Genomic DNA, 16,194 nt, shown 5'->3' on the forward strand with positions numbered 1-16,194 from the left:
CATCTTAAAAAATAATTTCTTTTTAAAAACAGGGCTTTATATTTTTTAATTTTTTAATCAAATTAATTTCTAAAACCTTTCATGTCTATTATTCGCTAATCTTTCAGATTTCAGGTTTAATCATGAGAAATACCTATTACAGATTTTACGATGTTGTTGTCTTGCTTTTCTATTTTAATCCAAATAACACTGTAGGCATTCATGTGTCCTTCAGTCTTTCGTTTATCAAGCTAAATAAGTCAGTGTCCTCTTGTAACTTCAGCTATCCATTTCATTGGGCATTTTATAATTTTTTTCTTTGTTTCCTTTCCAATTTGGGTTCATCCTTCTTGAAGTAACCAGAATTTTACATACATTTTAAAGAGGTTTTGGCGTTTTATTAATGATACTTTCCCTTCTCATCTGATACATTTCCAGGCTTTACTTTCACAGATGGGATGAGTCTATTCAGTAGCTCACTGCTGCCGAAAGACGAAGGTCCTACTTCTCTCCCTCTGCTTACCTTCCATTGATCTGCTTGAGGGTAGGAAGGCTCTACAGAGGGATCAGGCTGAGGCATTGTTGATGAGGTTCAACAAGGCCAAGTGCCAAGTCCTGCACTTGAGTCACAACAACCCTATGAACGCTACAGGCTTGGGGCCGAGTGGCTGGAGAGCTGCCTGGTGGAAAAGGACCTGGGGGTGTTGGTCAACAGCCAGCTGAATATGAGCCAGCAGTGTGCCCAGGTGGCCAAGAAGGCCAGCAGCATCCTGGCGTGTGTCAGGAAGAGCGTGGCCAGCAAGACTGGGGCAGTGATTGTCCCCCTCAGCACTGGTGAGGCCCCACCTCGAGTGCTGTGTCCAGTTTTGGGCCCCTCACCACAAAAAAGATATTGAGGGGCTGGAGCGTGTCCAGAGAAGGGCGACGGAGCTGGTGAGGGGTCTGGAGCACGAGTCTTGTGAGGAGCGGCTGAGGGAGCTGGGGGTGTTCAGCCTGGAGAAAAGGAGGCTGAGGGGAGACCTTCTCGCTCTCTGCAACCCCCTGAAAGGAGGGGGTAGCCAGGGGGGGTCGGTCTCTTCTCCCAAGGAACAGGCAATAGGACAAGAGGAAACGTCCTCAAGTTGCAGCAGGGGAGGGTTAGACTGGATATCCTAAACCAACATCGAAAGGGTTGTCAAGCATTGGGACAGGCTGCCCAGGGCGGTGGTTGAGGCACCATCCCTGGAGGTATTTAAAAGATGTGTAGATGTGGTGCTGAGGATCATGGTTTAGTGGTAACTTGGCAGTGCTGGGTTAACAGTTGGGCTCGATGACCTTAAAGGTCTTTTCCAACCAAAACAATTCTATGATCTTGTGTGAGACTCCAGTGTGAGACTGTTTAATGTCTTAATCCAGGATAAGGGGTAAACATTTAAGGAGATGCTTTTTTCGTTGTGAGTGTGACCAAGCACTGGCACAGGTCACCCATAGAGATTGTGTAGCCTCCATCCTTAGAGACTTTCAAAACCCATCTGGACATGGTCCTGGGGAGCTGGCCCTGCTTCTTGAGCAGGGGTTTGGACCAGATGACACCCAGAAGTTCCTGTCTAACCTCAAGCGAGGTAATTCTATGGTATATTACCAAAAAAACCCCAAACAAACAAAACAAAAAAAAACCCCAACAAACAAACAAGAAAGCGCCACTGCACTAGTGTGTTGAGTTGAATCACAGATGGACCTGGGACCTGAGACAGCTGTCAGAGGGAGAAGGCAGGATTGTATGGCCTGGAGCTGGTGAGGGAAAAATGGGGATTGTGGAAAGTAGAAACAGGGTTAAGGCAAACCATTATTTTGATTCAGCTACTCATGAAATTACGGCTAAACACTGTGGCAGCCTTTTCCATGGCCATGTTAAGCAGTTTTCTTCATATAAAATATGTTGCTCACTTCCAGCTGCTAGCGTCTCCAGAATTGAGCAGAAATTATTGTAGGCGGTTGCATAATCTCTTGGTTTGTGGTATTGAACTACATCCTGTTTCTCTTGCTTTGGTCCACAGTGACATCCAGTTTGCCTGTGTCCTGACAGCGCAGTCTCCTCTCCTTGTTATGCCCTTGATTAGAACGCCAGGATTGCTATGAGAGCTGCTTATGGAAATACTAAATACTGCTTGTCTCCTCAGCTGATCTCTGACCAGCTTTGCCTAGAACTCCGGCTACCTTGCTGAATGAGTTCAGAACAGCATGTTTGGTTAAAAATTATTTTAAAGCTTTGCACGCTTTCAAGATCACATCAAGTTTTAAAATGGCCCAGCTGCTTTTTCTGCCTTGACTACGGCTGCAGGCGTTATGTATGCTGCTGTTCGGAGTTGCTGTTTTCCAGTCAGATAGGCCCAAGGTTAGTGTTATTTAAAATCCTAGTTAATGGACTTGCCTTTTCTTTTCCAGCTCTTTTACTATTCTAGAGTGAATGCAAATCCGTTAAATGGGTTTTTTCCTCGGCCGCCTTCCTTTTAATGGGCCACATGCCACTCCAAATGAGAATTTATACAGCTGGGGCTCAGGGAAGGAAGAAACATTTATTCTTATGGTGATCTTTTTCATTTAAAAGATGATTGATTCGTACAACCCAGTGTCTGTCTTCTCTCATCCAGTTCCTTTGAAATTTCTCTGCCTAGCGATCGCTGGCTTAAGTTTCTTATATAGCGTGGCATTCAAGTGCATCCTGCAGTTGTTTAATAAAGTCGTTTACCTTAAGTGTGTATTTAATTGTACTCACTTATCTAAGAGTCCATCCGAATGGGGCTGAATGCCTCTAATCCTGTTTAAACGAACACTGGACGGGGACGTTGCTGCCTGCAGTGGCTGTGTCTCTTCCCGATGGAACTGTTGGCCCAACCGGCCATCGGATTCCCATGGATACAGCAGCTGGCATTCAGCACTTGGGCGGTCTTTAATGCATAGTTACACCACAAATGGACATGAAAAAGCAATATAGTAATAATTGTCATTTTGATAAAATGTTTTCAAATGCTAAGGGCCTAAGGAATTGCATAATGTGAGCGGTTTCGGTTTTCAGCTTGATATTTTTTGCTCGACAGCTCTTTGGTTTTTTTACATGCTTTAGAAGTATAAGTGGCCTGTTGTATTATAAATTAATAGTATTATAAATAGGCACAAGTATAGGAGCATATATGGATTTAAGATATTGACGCCAGATTTGTATTAATACTGTGCCAGTATGAAGTGTCTTCAGCCCAGAAAAAATTGCATTATTATATATCTTCCCGTTTTAAAAATAGGATGCTCATTTTGAAGATCAAATTACAGCCATTTATCTGGGTCTCTGTAAAAATGAAAAAGCAATATATTGTCATACCAAGATTTTTCTTGTACACTGTCTGGCTCACACACACAACTTCTTCATCATATTTGTTGCATACTTTTTAGTAAATAGAGATGACTGAAAATAAATAACACAGAATGGTAGACGAGAAGCCTATTACTGAAATGCAATTCAAAGAAGATGAAATTCTTGGTGAATCCTGCATTTCAGTGCTTATAGTACTAAAAGGCCATAAATAGTGTATTTAGGGAGAGCTCGACATCATCTGATGCTCATACCGGGCCTCTCGTTTCAGGACAAACTTGGAGTCCAAAGGCTTATCTTTTGCAGGACTTTACTGGAACCTCTGCAAGTGCAAGTTCCCAGGTTTGGTGCTGTAAATTCAGTACTGTAAAACATAATTTTGAATATGTTGCCTTTTCTCTCTGTTCCTAATGGAATACTGTATATCTTCTAACATGAGAAAGATGAATAATATTCTTCAGCTTTCTAGCAAGTAGTTTCAGAATTCATTGAACCTTTCTATAGAAAAGCCATCTGTTAAACACATGTGAACAGAGAAGTGCAACAGCACATTTGGAAGTATGGTTTTTAACCCGTGCGGTTGTGACCTGGGCAGAACTTAGCTCAGTTTACTGGGGCTACACGACTGGGTTGGAACCATCCATTTGGTTTGTGTTTGTATTTTTCATGATTCTGATATTCTCTTTCTTTACTTACTCTTACTCTTTTTTTTTTTTACTTACTTTTTTATGTACTTTACTTTTTTTACTTGCTTTATTTTAGCAAACTTGTTCAAGGCATTTTTTGAAACAAAGGAGCTTTTGGCTTATTTAGATGAGAATCAAATCAGAAAAAAATAATGCGATATGCAGATCGTTAAAGTTTAGTTTTAACCTGAAGGTAACTTTTTGGTGCCTGAATACATTTGTCTTTGGTGCAGAAGGTAAAAATGAATGCACCTCTCTTTTTAAATCTATTCTGCTAAGTAGACAATGCAGTTAAAAAAACCCCAACAAACCAACCCATTGAAGATAAAAAGAACCAAGGCAGGAACTCATAGAGTTTACATTTGTTACAAGCATGAATAGTTAGAAAGCTTTCTTATCAAGACTTATATGTGGTAGAAGAACCCTTCTACGGGACAGGATTTACTGATCCCAGGTTGCAGACTAAGGCATACTTTAAGCCAGCATAGCTCACCAGTCCTGCAGTCTCTCCCTCCCTTTCAGGCACTGAAAGTGAACTGCAGTTTAAATTTTCAAATATAATGATATATCACGATCACAGGTTTAGTTTTACTTATTTTGTATTTTGCTAAACTGTGATAACCCTTCCCCTCCCTCCAGGTGTCCACTGGCATATCTTAAAAAAATATATACTCACTTCAGTCTTTGTAAATGGATGGGGTAAGGACTTCTAGGGCTATGTAGAATTGCAGAAATAGTTGTATTGCTTGGATTATGTTAATGCTAAAATGATTATGTGCACTTTAGCTGAATAGTTGTCTAATTCTTCCAGCTGTGCCTTGACAAATTACCATAGAAATAACCATTAATTATCTGATCTATAAAGGGAGAAATCATTTGATCTTTTTCTAATTATTACTGAGTAATTGAATGACAAATTACCCACATGTAAACTAATCTGCATATAACAAAACAGTACCTAAGATTGCACGGCTCTTTTAATGTTGTACAGTAGAAGTTAAGTGGGGTCTAGCGTCAAAGGATTCAGATTCACGAGCGTAGTGAAAGATGTCGGGTATACAGTCTACTGGAAATGTGAGAAATGGGGAGAGTTAGAGATTTATTCCTGCTTTATAATTCTCAACTAGATTTGCAGTTCCTATCAAAAATTACGCTTGACTTAAAGGCTTTTATTAGTAACTTTCATTTGATTAGCTACCTGTTATATAAGGACATCTGTTTCTCTAAGAATATAATATTATTCTAGATTAAGGGATTGTTACATTCCTACAAGCAATGCTTTGAGCCCGTTTCCTTTATTTCAATAAAGCAAAGAACAACATTCTCCTTGAATGGATCGCAGTTTAGGAAAAAAATTCCTTTTTTGGTCTCTTACTTAAATGGAATTTGGATTGTTTTTTTTTTTTTAAATCACATGTGAACAGGCTGTACAGATTTTATCAGTATCCTCAACATAAAACCTGAGCTGAATTTAGTTTAATTCTAATTCTTCTATTTAGGTAGCATCCACTTTCCTCTGTAAATAGCTTTATTTATCCGTGTAGATGCTTGGCTGGTACTACCAGCTGATAGTACTCTGTCTAGAGTTTTATAAATTTTCTTTGCAGTTTGGCAGTTGAAATAAAGTCTAGAAAAACTTGTTTTGGTTGTCGACAAATAATATTGTCATATTCTTCAGAGAAGGAAGAAAATTGGGGAAAAAAAATGGCTTTAAGTAAACAAACATGTTTTGTTTGAAAACAGACTACATAGTTCATCTGGGCTCAATGCTCTTGAACTTTTTATTATTACATTTAGAAGTATTTCTGTGTCTAACATATAAACATTTCCTACAGAGTGTGTCAAAGCTGACCTTTCTGACTTGGTGAGGGAAAAATCCAACCGACGCTGTGCATAAAAATTCAGCGCAAATAGAGTATTTCAAGTTGAACCAGAACCGCACTTGGTGGGGGGCGAACGCCTCCTCCAAATCAGCCAACTCTTTTGATGACTTAACGGGTTTTGTGTGACCCAGAACTTGAATCTCCTTTTCACGGGGAAGTTATTGGATTTTTCCCCATAGTCTGCTTCCTCGATTTCAATGAGCAATTTAGTTGACCCTTTGTGTAGGAGCTCATTCTAAAATATCAGCCATTTCCCCCTCTTCAAAAGACTAACAGCATTGTTAAGAACTTGACTTGGAGTTAACTTGGAAAAGAAAAACCATAGATAATAAGAAACATTTTCTGTCCCTTTTTCTTCCCATGCCTTTCTTCCTTTTTTTTTTTTTTTTTTTTTTTAAATTCCTGAAAGACAATCTATTGAGAAAGGGAGGAACTGCCTGATTTCAGTCTTTGCAGCCCATTCCCTGCTGTGATTCAAAGTCCAACAGAAGGCTACACAACAAAATCCTTGTTAAAATTATATGCATCCATAATACCTTGGAAATTTTGTTATCATCTGTATTTTTAATGAAGCACCTTTCAAATGTCATGATTTACCAATCGGTTCTTACTGTATGTGGATTTAGTTTCCTATAAAAAACATTACTGATTCAACAGTTACAGTAGGTATAAAAGTTGAACCATGTTGTAGCATGACATCTCTCCTACAGTTTACTGTTTCTGATGGTCATTCTCTAAGAACCTGAAAAATAACAAAAGCGCCAAGGACACCACTATGATTTTGGTAAGTATTAGGCTTAAAATCTAAGGTTCACAACAACAAACTGTTTCATAAAACTGCTTTTTCTGCTGAGGATTCTTCCTGCTGATGATTCCTAGTACTCAGAAGAATTGCAGTTGTTCTTAATTTTTCTCATTTTTAAGTGCTGAAAACAACCTGAGAACTTCATTAATGATGCGTTCTTACAGCTTGCTTTAACACTAATTTTTCTTCAACTTTTGTTCACTTGTATTTTCTAAAATCACAAAAATGAAGAACATCGGAAAGCCTTTCACTTTCTGTGTTAGTGGAAAGAATGGAAATTTATTTAGCTGCCTTTCAAATGGGAAAATGTAAGTTTGGGAAGAAAACAGACTTCAGAAAGTCAGCACTCTTGTTAAACGTGAAATTTTTAGAGGGGAATGTTGATACTCAAATGCTTCTTTTCCCCCCTTTATTGGAACAAATGATACCCTTTCAAGATAGGTTTTAGAGGTATGAAATTAAGTAGAGTGAAAATTCCAGTTCCTTCCTTTTAATGTTAGTATAGGAGTCAAGCACAGTATTGCCATTGTTGTCACATAATGAGATGATTACTACCTATGGAAAGGCCTTATTAAATTAAAAATCACTTAGTAAAGCACCCTCCCTTTGATAATTGGAGACATCACTTGCAAGAATTAGTCTATAATCAGTCTTTTCGGCTAGTAAATGGAGATGCATAAAAGTTGCAACACTTAAAAGCATATCAAAGTGTTGAGGAGGCACCATACTCTTACAGTGGCACTGGCTTCAGAGACACCTTTTTCAATCTTCCTCAGCTGCTAGTGACTCCTTCTAGTGTTGGATGGGCTGGCTGGTCTTGCGTTCCAGGTGGGGAAAGCTGCTCTAACTGGGGATGCTCTTCAGAACTGACTTTTCTTCACTGGGTAGGTCTGTGAGAACGGAGATGATGGAGTACGCAGCTCAGCGCGTACCGAGTTGGCATTACTAAGAGTAGAAGAGGTGGAAGAACTATTCTCCAGATGTCAGTGCATCTGAAATCTTTCATGGCTTAGTCTGCTAGATACGTAAGCCTTTCTGTATAATTACAGTCCACAGTCTTGGCAGTCTTTTCGAAAACATTGCTTGTTTGTAGATAATACTTTCATATTTGTGTGGAGTGTTATTTTGTAAGCTAGGGTAAATGCAGGAAGGAAGGACAACCTTACGCTTGCTTTGTGTTTTTTCTTGCATCCTCTTGCAACCAGCTCGAGCAAGAGGGCGGTTGTATCTGCTGCCTTTGTGCCTTTGAAGGCAGCAGAATTCATTGTCTGGTGCTGAGTGGGAGACTTTCACTCACGCTGTTCACATCTTTGTTTTTCCATGTGTGTATGAACATATATCTACCACTTTATATATAATAGACTTACTGCTATATACGCATCTATATAATGATAACAGTCAATTATATATAATATGGAGGGGTTTAGTGCTGTAATTCTTGCTAGCTTTCTTTTAAAATAGTAATAATGTGAATAATGGCTGTTTAATCACCTACTCCTCTTGGCAGGTGTTTCAACAGAAGACTTAACAGCGTAATGTGTTCCGGTACGATCCTGTCATACTCGCTTTGCAGGTGTTAAAGAAACTGATGTCATATTTTACCAACAGCGCCAACTGGTATACAGCTGTCTCTGCTTGAATGTATGTAAAACTCTTCCGAAATTGGAAAAATGATCTATTTCGAAGCATAAGGAGTGGCTCGAAAGACTCGAGGCTGTCGTATCATTAGTATTTGCAAAAAGTGGAGTTTAGACATTTTGGTAGCTAAATAAGAAAAGGTCTGTGATGGTGATGTTCCCGAGAGGCTCACAAAAAAGGCTTAAATTTAAGTTCTGTTAAACCTCTGTCTTCCGAGTCGCTTTTTTTTGTACAAGTAGCTTCTATTTCCACTTTTCTTTTACTGCTGATGGGAGGTGGCTTTTTTATTAATATGCTATTGCCTGTGGGGAACCAATACACATGCTAAATTCTATTAAAAGTAATTCCAGGGCTCACCCACGCATGCAGTAATTATGATTGTGAGCATCCAAGGAAAATGAGTGTATAATATCTTAATTAAAGCAGGGTAATACAATTTTAGTTACAGATTAGATAATTTTAAGACATTAAAATGTTAAACTTCCTTTTTATTTTCATGTAATTAATATTGGTATCGCTATTTTGATAGTACATCGCCTTGTTAATGTGAGTTTTGTTGGGGTAGGAAAATGTACAAAATCTGAAAGTTTGTTTAGTAGACTGTATTTACTCGAAAGTCGCTTAGTTACTTGCTCAAGAAAAAAATCGGCATGCCGGAGAGTGAAGAAAATAATTTCTGTAGTACACTGTATAACCTTGGTTTCGTCTTTCTCATTAACTTCAGTGGTATACTGAAGTTTGTTGTCTGAATCTCTAGTTTGTTTGGTTTGTTTTTTTTATGGTAAATTCGAGCTCATGTACATGTTGATGTTATCTTGAAGCGGACCTGTGGTCTGAATCTTAATGATGCTGAACTGGTTTTGCGGTAAAATAACCAAGTTGCACAGGCTGGAGTTTTCCCAGTTCTGCTGACACGTCTGTGTGGTCACTCTGTAGAAATCGGTAGCAGTTTGAGTGCGTTTTGATGTATAGTTTAGAATAACTACACTTTTGCCAATTAAATGTATGGCTGGAAATCGCAGGTAACTAAAAACATGTCTACACCGTCTCTAGTGATTGCTGCATTGTGTACGCTTAAGAAAACCTGTGTGAAGGTAGTTAGCTTGAGTACTGGCAGCATGAAGTTTAGCTGGGGATAAGTGTTTGATTGTTACCCATTTTCTTGGGTAACCTTCCGTGAATCTCTTTACACTGCAGCTATACTGACCTCTAAACTGCCAAAGCGAAATTACTGGTTGTACAATCAAGTTTAAAACTAGCCCCAGCATTTCCACCTAACACTGCCATCATAGCAATCTTTTTTGCTCTTGGCTCCTGACTGCTACCCAGTGCTAAAAGAGTTATCAGGCTCGCTTTATCAGGCAGAGCTATTGTTTCTAGTCTGCTGGATGATTATCTAGATGCTTTTGGTATTTTCCTGAATTTCAGTATAGTGGGATTTAATCATAGTCCACAGAAGGAAATCCTCTCCTCGGTTTTAGAAGATCACAAGTGCTCTCTTGTTGGCAGGACAAAGTGGGCTCATCCGTGCGCGGTCTCCATCCTCCGACACTGTCACTACCGAGCGCTCCTTCCTGCTGTCTGCCGGCTGCCTCTTCTCTCACGCTGCCTTCACTTTCCAACTTGATACCTTCATCGTGCTTCTGGCCTAGTATGCCTTAAACACTCGCAATACTTTCAGCTCCTGTTATGCCATCTTCAGCCTGGGCTAATCGGCATTTCCTTAGGGAATTTACAGCCGTTGTTTCCCTTCTTGGACAGCAATCAGGTTCTTTCCTAGCAGTTTTCACACAGAAGCTCTTCCTAGAATCACAGAACTGCCCAGGTTGGAAGGGACCTTTCAGATCACCGAGTCCAACCATCGACCTAACTCTGACAAACCCATCACTAAACCACATCTCTAAGCACTGTGTCTGCCCGGCTTTTAAATACCTCCAGGGATGGTGCCTCAGCCGCTTCCCTGGGCAGCCTGTCCCAATGCTTGACAACCCTTTTGGTGTAAACATTTTTCCTAATATCCAGTCTAAACCTCCCCTGGTGCAACTTGAGGCCGTTTCCTCTTGTCCCATCGCCTGCTCCTTGGGAGAAGAGACCGAAGACCGAACTCCCCTGGCTACCCCCTCCTTTCAGGGGGTTGCAGAGAGAATGTTAGAAGGGTTTGGCATAGAAACGGCTGTAGAAGGGCAGCAGTTACTGGAGGCCCTGGCTCTTTGTCATCCCGAGATGCGTGCAAGTGATCAGTTTGTTTTGCAGAACCCATCATCTAACAGTCCTGAATTAGTGGAGGCAGCTGCAATTTGGACTGAATTTGGGTGTTTTTGCAAAAGTATCTGCATCAGGCCACCTCCAGAGTAATCCCGTTGGATTTCTGGACAGGTCAGCTGAGATATAGGGACTTTTGCACAGGAATGCCCTATCCCAGACAGAAAGCATCGTGACTGTGATCATGTGCCAACGTATATCCCCCAGCATATATGTATTTTAGAAATATCGATACCAAGACTTCTCAGCTTTTTATTTCTCTGCATTTAGGTCCCAATAAATGAGGCTGTATGGGATCCCTAGTGTTGTAAATAACATGCACAGCTCTAGCTATCACAGTTATCTATTTAAGGGAGTTTTCTGCCAATCTCACAGGCTCCCACATTCTGTATCCACCAATGTATAATCCATCTCTAATTTCAGTGGGTACTGCTAGCAGTAATTACCAGAACTCTAGATGTATAAAAAGTATTAATCAGGAAAACGCAGGTATTGGATTTTGCTGAATTAAGGTAATCTGTTAATTGATTGAAGATGATTCACTGCAGGTTGTGGTACTGGACTCTAGATATACTTTACAATACTGTTTCAATGATTTATGGACTTGTCATTTTATCTCATATGAGGAATTGGGTAAAGTGACCTTGGAAAGGATATTTTCATGATTGTTTTTAATACATAAAAAAGGCAGAAAAAATTACCCAAAGTACTGCTACGCTGTAGAAATAATGTAGAACTTCAATGGTGTTGTCAAATGTCTGTGCTGTAAACAGGATTTAGACAGATAGTCTGCATAAGGAGATTCTGGCTTTTTACTTCTTTGAACATTAATAAAACCTCTCTGAGTCCACTTCCCCAATTTAAATAATGAATGAGCTATTTTCTTAGTGCTCTCTCACATATATACCCTCAAGTAATGTGTCTTACGCAATAAATAAAAGCTGGGAACATTTTTTTGTTTATTTCTTAATGTCGTAGGAGTTACATTTTATGTGCCCGTATCCACACTCCCACGGGCATGTATTAATACTTGGAAAATGTCTAGGAGAGGTAGGCTGCTGCACAGAAAATGGGAATGCCATGTCCTTTGTTTTCTTTGAATGTGATAGTGGTTCCAAATTTAGTAGCAACAGAAGTATCCTTTGCTTGGCTTCCCAGAACTGCCTTGAAAAAACAGTTCCTGTGTTTTGCACAGAACTGCATTTCTGGGACAAAACTGTGGTGCAAGCCTCCGTTCTAGATTCCGGTAATCTTATGTCTACACTGGCCTTAAGTCTAAATGTTTCCATATAGTCTATACGCAGAAAAATAGTAGGATTTAAGAAATCAAATTAAATGCCTTTTAGACCAAGATGAAGGTCTTGGAGATGAAATAAAATTTTTTTAAAAGAGGTATTCATAATTTATTTCCGCCTTTATGAAAAGCGCATTTTGGTTTTGTTCATTTTTGGTTTTGCATTATATATTGAAATTAATATTTTTACTACTTTTCAATGAAATGCACGTATTTAATTCTGTTGTAGTGTACTGTTGCTAGTTTTTGTTCTACATTTCCTCTCATTTTTAAGTATGCAAACTGCATTTTATGATGAAAGCTCTTGATCCGGGTTGGGTTCCCTTACTTTGCTCCTAAAGGACCCCCGTGACAAAGATATGTACCCAGGGATTTAAGGCTAGGTCCAAGTCACCCATTTTTCTGGCAACACAGCAAATCAGTGGCGGGGCCTGGGCTGGGAATGGAAGTAGAAATGGTACGGCCAGAATACCCTCTGCTGATGAAAAGTCAGGCAAGTAATCCTTATGAAGCTCTTCTGGTTGGTTAATTTAGACCTATTCTGCAGCTGCTCTATCTATATTAAAGAGAAATGTTGACCCCAGGCTTACTGGCCTCAAAGATAGTTCATGTACACTTATCTGTGACTTTTTCTGCCTGGGGGATTACTTCGGTGTAACTGGCTCTAGGGCAGTGAGAAGCAGTGCTAATGCAAGTTCCTGGCTGATGTATAGGAAAAGATCATTAGCTGCAATCTAATTTAGGTTACAATTTAAGAAACACTGAAGTATGTACTCTGCTTGTTCTCACCCATGGTATTGTGTTTTACCTATTTTGAACTGTCAGGGGAACGATAACATTTGCCGTAGGTATAATTAATGCGAATGTCAAACATCTGTTACTGCGGGGCTTTAGACTTCGACCTGGCTGCCAGGCCGTTCCCTCGGCGTCCCATTGGTAATATGTAAGTGACAGCTGAAAATAGAGTTCTGTCAGTGCTGTCTCTGTGTCAGCTACCAAACCACAAGGCACAGACTTAGAGTAAATCTTTTCCATCAATACATATGTTTGAGTAACTGTTAATTAAATCTGATTTGACTTTGCTTACTAATCTGCCTCCCGGATCAATCAATACATGCCGCTTCTTCTGAACCTGAGTATTTCTTTGTGTTTAGAAAAAGTGTGTGTTATTAATACAGTATTTCAAATGTCTTGTGCTTTGCAGACGGAGCAAAGAATGCTTGCCACAGTCAGAAGGGTTTCCAACGTTATTTTAGATCTGAAATAATGAGTTAGGAGAAACAAACAATATCAAGAGAATAGAGTGGGGAAGAGCGCAAAATCAGTTATGAATAGTATGCACCTTTGTATCTTCTTGGTGTAGCTGGGATGTTTTTAACAACTATTGTTTGGGGAAATAAAAGCCTGACTACATCAAAGTAGATGTATTGCATACTAAGTTTTAAGAAGGAGAACTTTCATTCTCTCTCTCTCTCTCTCTCTGAGAATGTGTATTGTGTAAAAAGAGGAAAACAGGCCTTAACTGAGATGGCGGGTTCCAAGTTGATGTAAATCGACATCCTTCTGTTAGCTATTCTAGTGGAGGTTCTGGTTTTCACACCTGTGTGGACCTCGCTGAGTCCTGTCACGAGTCTTTAGGGAAGTAGATCCTTTTGAAGAAGTGTTTTTATTCAGCCTGCATGGTTTTTGTTTGGTTTTCCTATGGAGTCGGGTGTTGCTGGGGTCATGAAGACCTCAAGGACTTTGTAATTCCACCTTCACTTTTTTCTTTCTCAAAAACCAAACCTCTCTGTCCTTCCATCATGCCCACCATATTGAGAGGGAGGATGCATTAGTGATGTTAAAAGCTACAGTGCAGAAAATTTTTAAATTTGAAGTATCAATTACTACTCTACAATGTGTAGTTAGAGAGGGGGGTTACTAAGTAGGAAAGAGGCCTGTGGCCCATTTTACTGCCAGACATTCATTTTCAGCGGCGAGTTACTTTGTGCCAGCTGAGATTTCCAGTTCAGTTACGATGCAGGATATTCTGGGACTTTTGAAGGCTTTGTGCTCCTAAATCAAGGTCTCTTGTGTTGGCCTGGATTGAGAAGGCAAGAAAGAATTGCAGATGCTAGATAGTGCTGAGATAAGATGTAGTTAGCAAAAGAGGTTGGTGATGGAATAGGGATGATGTGAATTCATTCCTAGTAGGCTGCTGCAGCCTTGCTGTGGTAGTAGATTTGCTGACAAAAAGTAGGCAGGTCTCCACGCAACCGAAACAGTAAGATTGATGTACTCCACAGGTATGGAAAATGCTGCCTTTTCTCTGCAGGCTAGAACTGTAGGATTGATGTGCTCCACAGGTATGGAAAATGCTGCCTTTTCTCTGCAGTCTAGAACAGAGGGGTGTTTTTTAGTGCTCTTTTCTTAAGACAAAATTGTTCTATGTTTTACTCTTTCTGCAGTTCCTTAGAAAGTTCCTTACGGTTGGCAAAATGTTGCACTAGCGTTATGGAACTGCAGCCACGCAATGTGGGAAATGCAATTGCAAGAAGGAGTACTGCCAGCCTGCCCCACCTGCTCTGTCCTCTGGGAAGTCACTGGTCAAACCCAAGCGATAAATCTGAAGCTACGCCAACTTACTGACAGTAGTTTCAATTTCTTCCTAAACTTATTCTGTGGGGAGGAGGCCTTTTTGTCTCCTGCGCTCCCTTTCCTAGGTTATGGGAAGAGGGCATTTTTTTCCCCTTCTTCAGCTTCCAGGGGAAATTGTCTATGACTTCTAGGTTCCAGAAATTAAAATGGTGCCACCAAAATCCTTCCGGTGGATCACTTAAGAACATAATGGCATCAGCTCCCTGGATCCCAGAGGTCCGTTGTACTAGGTGGCGTGAGAGGGAAGGTTTTTCTCAACGGAGTTCCGTGTCTGAGGCCGATTTGACTGAGATCAAAGTCAAACTACTTCAAGTAGTATTTTCAGTTTAGTTCCATTTATGTGATGAATCATACACAACAAAAGAATTGGTATTGCTTGAACTTTTGTATTAACTCCATTCACAGGTAATCCCAGGGTTGGTTCTTTTAAATTAATCCAATACTAATGTTTAGATGAATTTTTTTAGTAGTGAATCATCATATTCAAGCTAAAAAATGGATAAAAATAGAAAACCATTCATCTAAAAGGAATATTTATTAGACAGTTATCATTTTCTTCTCAATACTTACCCATGTTTAGCTCAAATTACTTTCTGTATAAAAGAGCTGTTGTTATTTTCTGAAGTGCTATTTTGCTTTGAGAACCTATCAGTTGTTTTTTAAGTAAGTGAATTTGTGATACGAAGGAAAGTAACAGTTGCTTTTTTAAGGTAAACTGGTGTTTAAGGTGGTAGTGTCTTGGTTTCAGTATGTGTTTTGGAAGAGGAAGTAGCAGAGTAATTTAAAAATCCCCGTAATTTCATGCAGAAATGTTCAATAATCAATTTTAAAATATTAACTTAAGATCTTTCAATCTGCTACATATCTCAACATTTTTAACGTATCGAAGAAATGTATAGTGTTTTGCAAGAGGTGGTAGATTGTGATCGCTGCTAGGAAATCCTGTTTTCAGATACAACATGCCTCAGATCTCTGTGCGCTAGGAGGCCATTTGGAAGTTTTCATTATATTTTGTAGTTGTATCTGATGTCTTGACATTTTTTTTCCCAAGAAAGACAGAATCATAGAGTCATAGAACTGTTTAGGTTGGAAAAGACCCTTAAGATCAAGTCCAACCGTTAACCTAACGCTACCAAGTCCACCACTAAATCATGTCCCTAAGTGCCATGTCTACGTGTCTAAGTACCTCCAGGGATGGTGACTCAAAAGATTCTCTCTTGGTTTTCACTGCTGTCTTGTTTTACCTCTTTCCTACACATAATCTTTCCTCTCTTTTCTTACTTTACCAAGGCCATGTTCATACTAGGTGCCTAAAGTGACCTGTGTTGGAGTACGTTTGCCCTAGTGACAGGGATAGGTATTAGAGCAGCACAAACTACAGTTCATCAATTAATACCCTGCCTTTTTGTTGGATGGTGAATCCTCCCAGGACAGGTATGGGATGCACAGCTATATGCCATTTAAATGGCTTTTTATCTTCAGTTTTGTTAGCAATTGAAGTCACCTAAGATTCAAATGTAAGCCAAAGTGAGACGATAACAAATAGTAATATAGCTGGATTATTTATTTTTGTTAGTAGTTAGCTCCTAATTTTGTTTGTGCTGTGTTCTAAAGTCTGGGAATCTGTCCTGAAACGTTCAACTGAACAGTCGCAGGGATGTGGC

The 16,194-nt window shown here is 39.7% G+C and overlaps 1 protein-coding gene across 1 annotated transcript in view; it reads left to right on the top strand.

Moving 5' to 3' along the window:
• The window catches only part of SPAG16 (sperm associated antigen 16), a 317,517-nt gene that overhangs the window by 104,011 nt on the left and 197,312 nt on the right, over positions 1–16,194 (top strand).

The sequence above is a fragment of the Rissa tridactyla genome, chromosome 7, assembly GCF_028500815.1.
Source record: "Rissa tridactyla isolate bRisTri1 chromosome 7, bRisTri1.patW.cur.20221130, whole genome shotgun sequence".
Taxonomy (NCBI): Eukaryota; Metazoa; Chordata; class Aves; order Charadriiformes; family Laridae; genus Rissa; species Rissa tridactyla.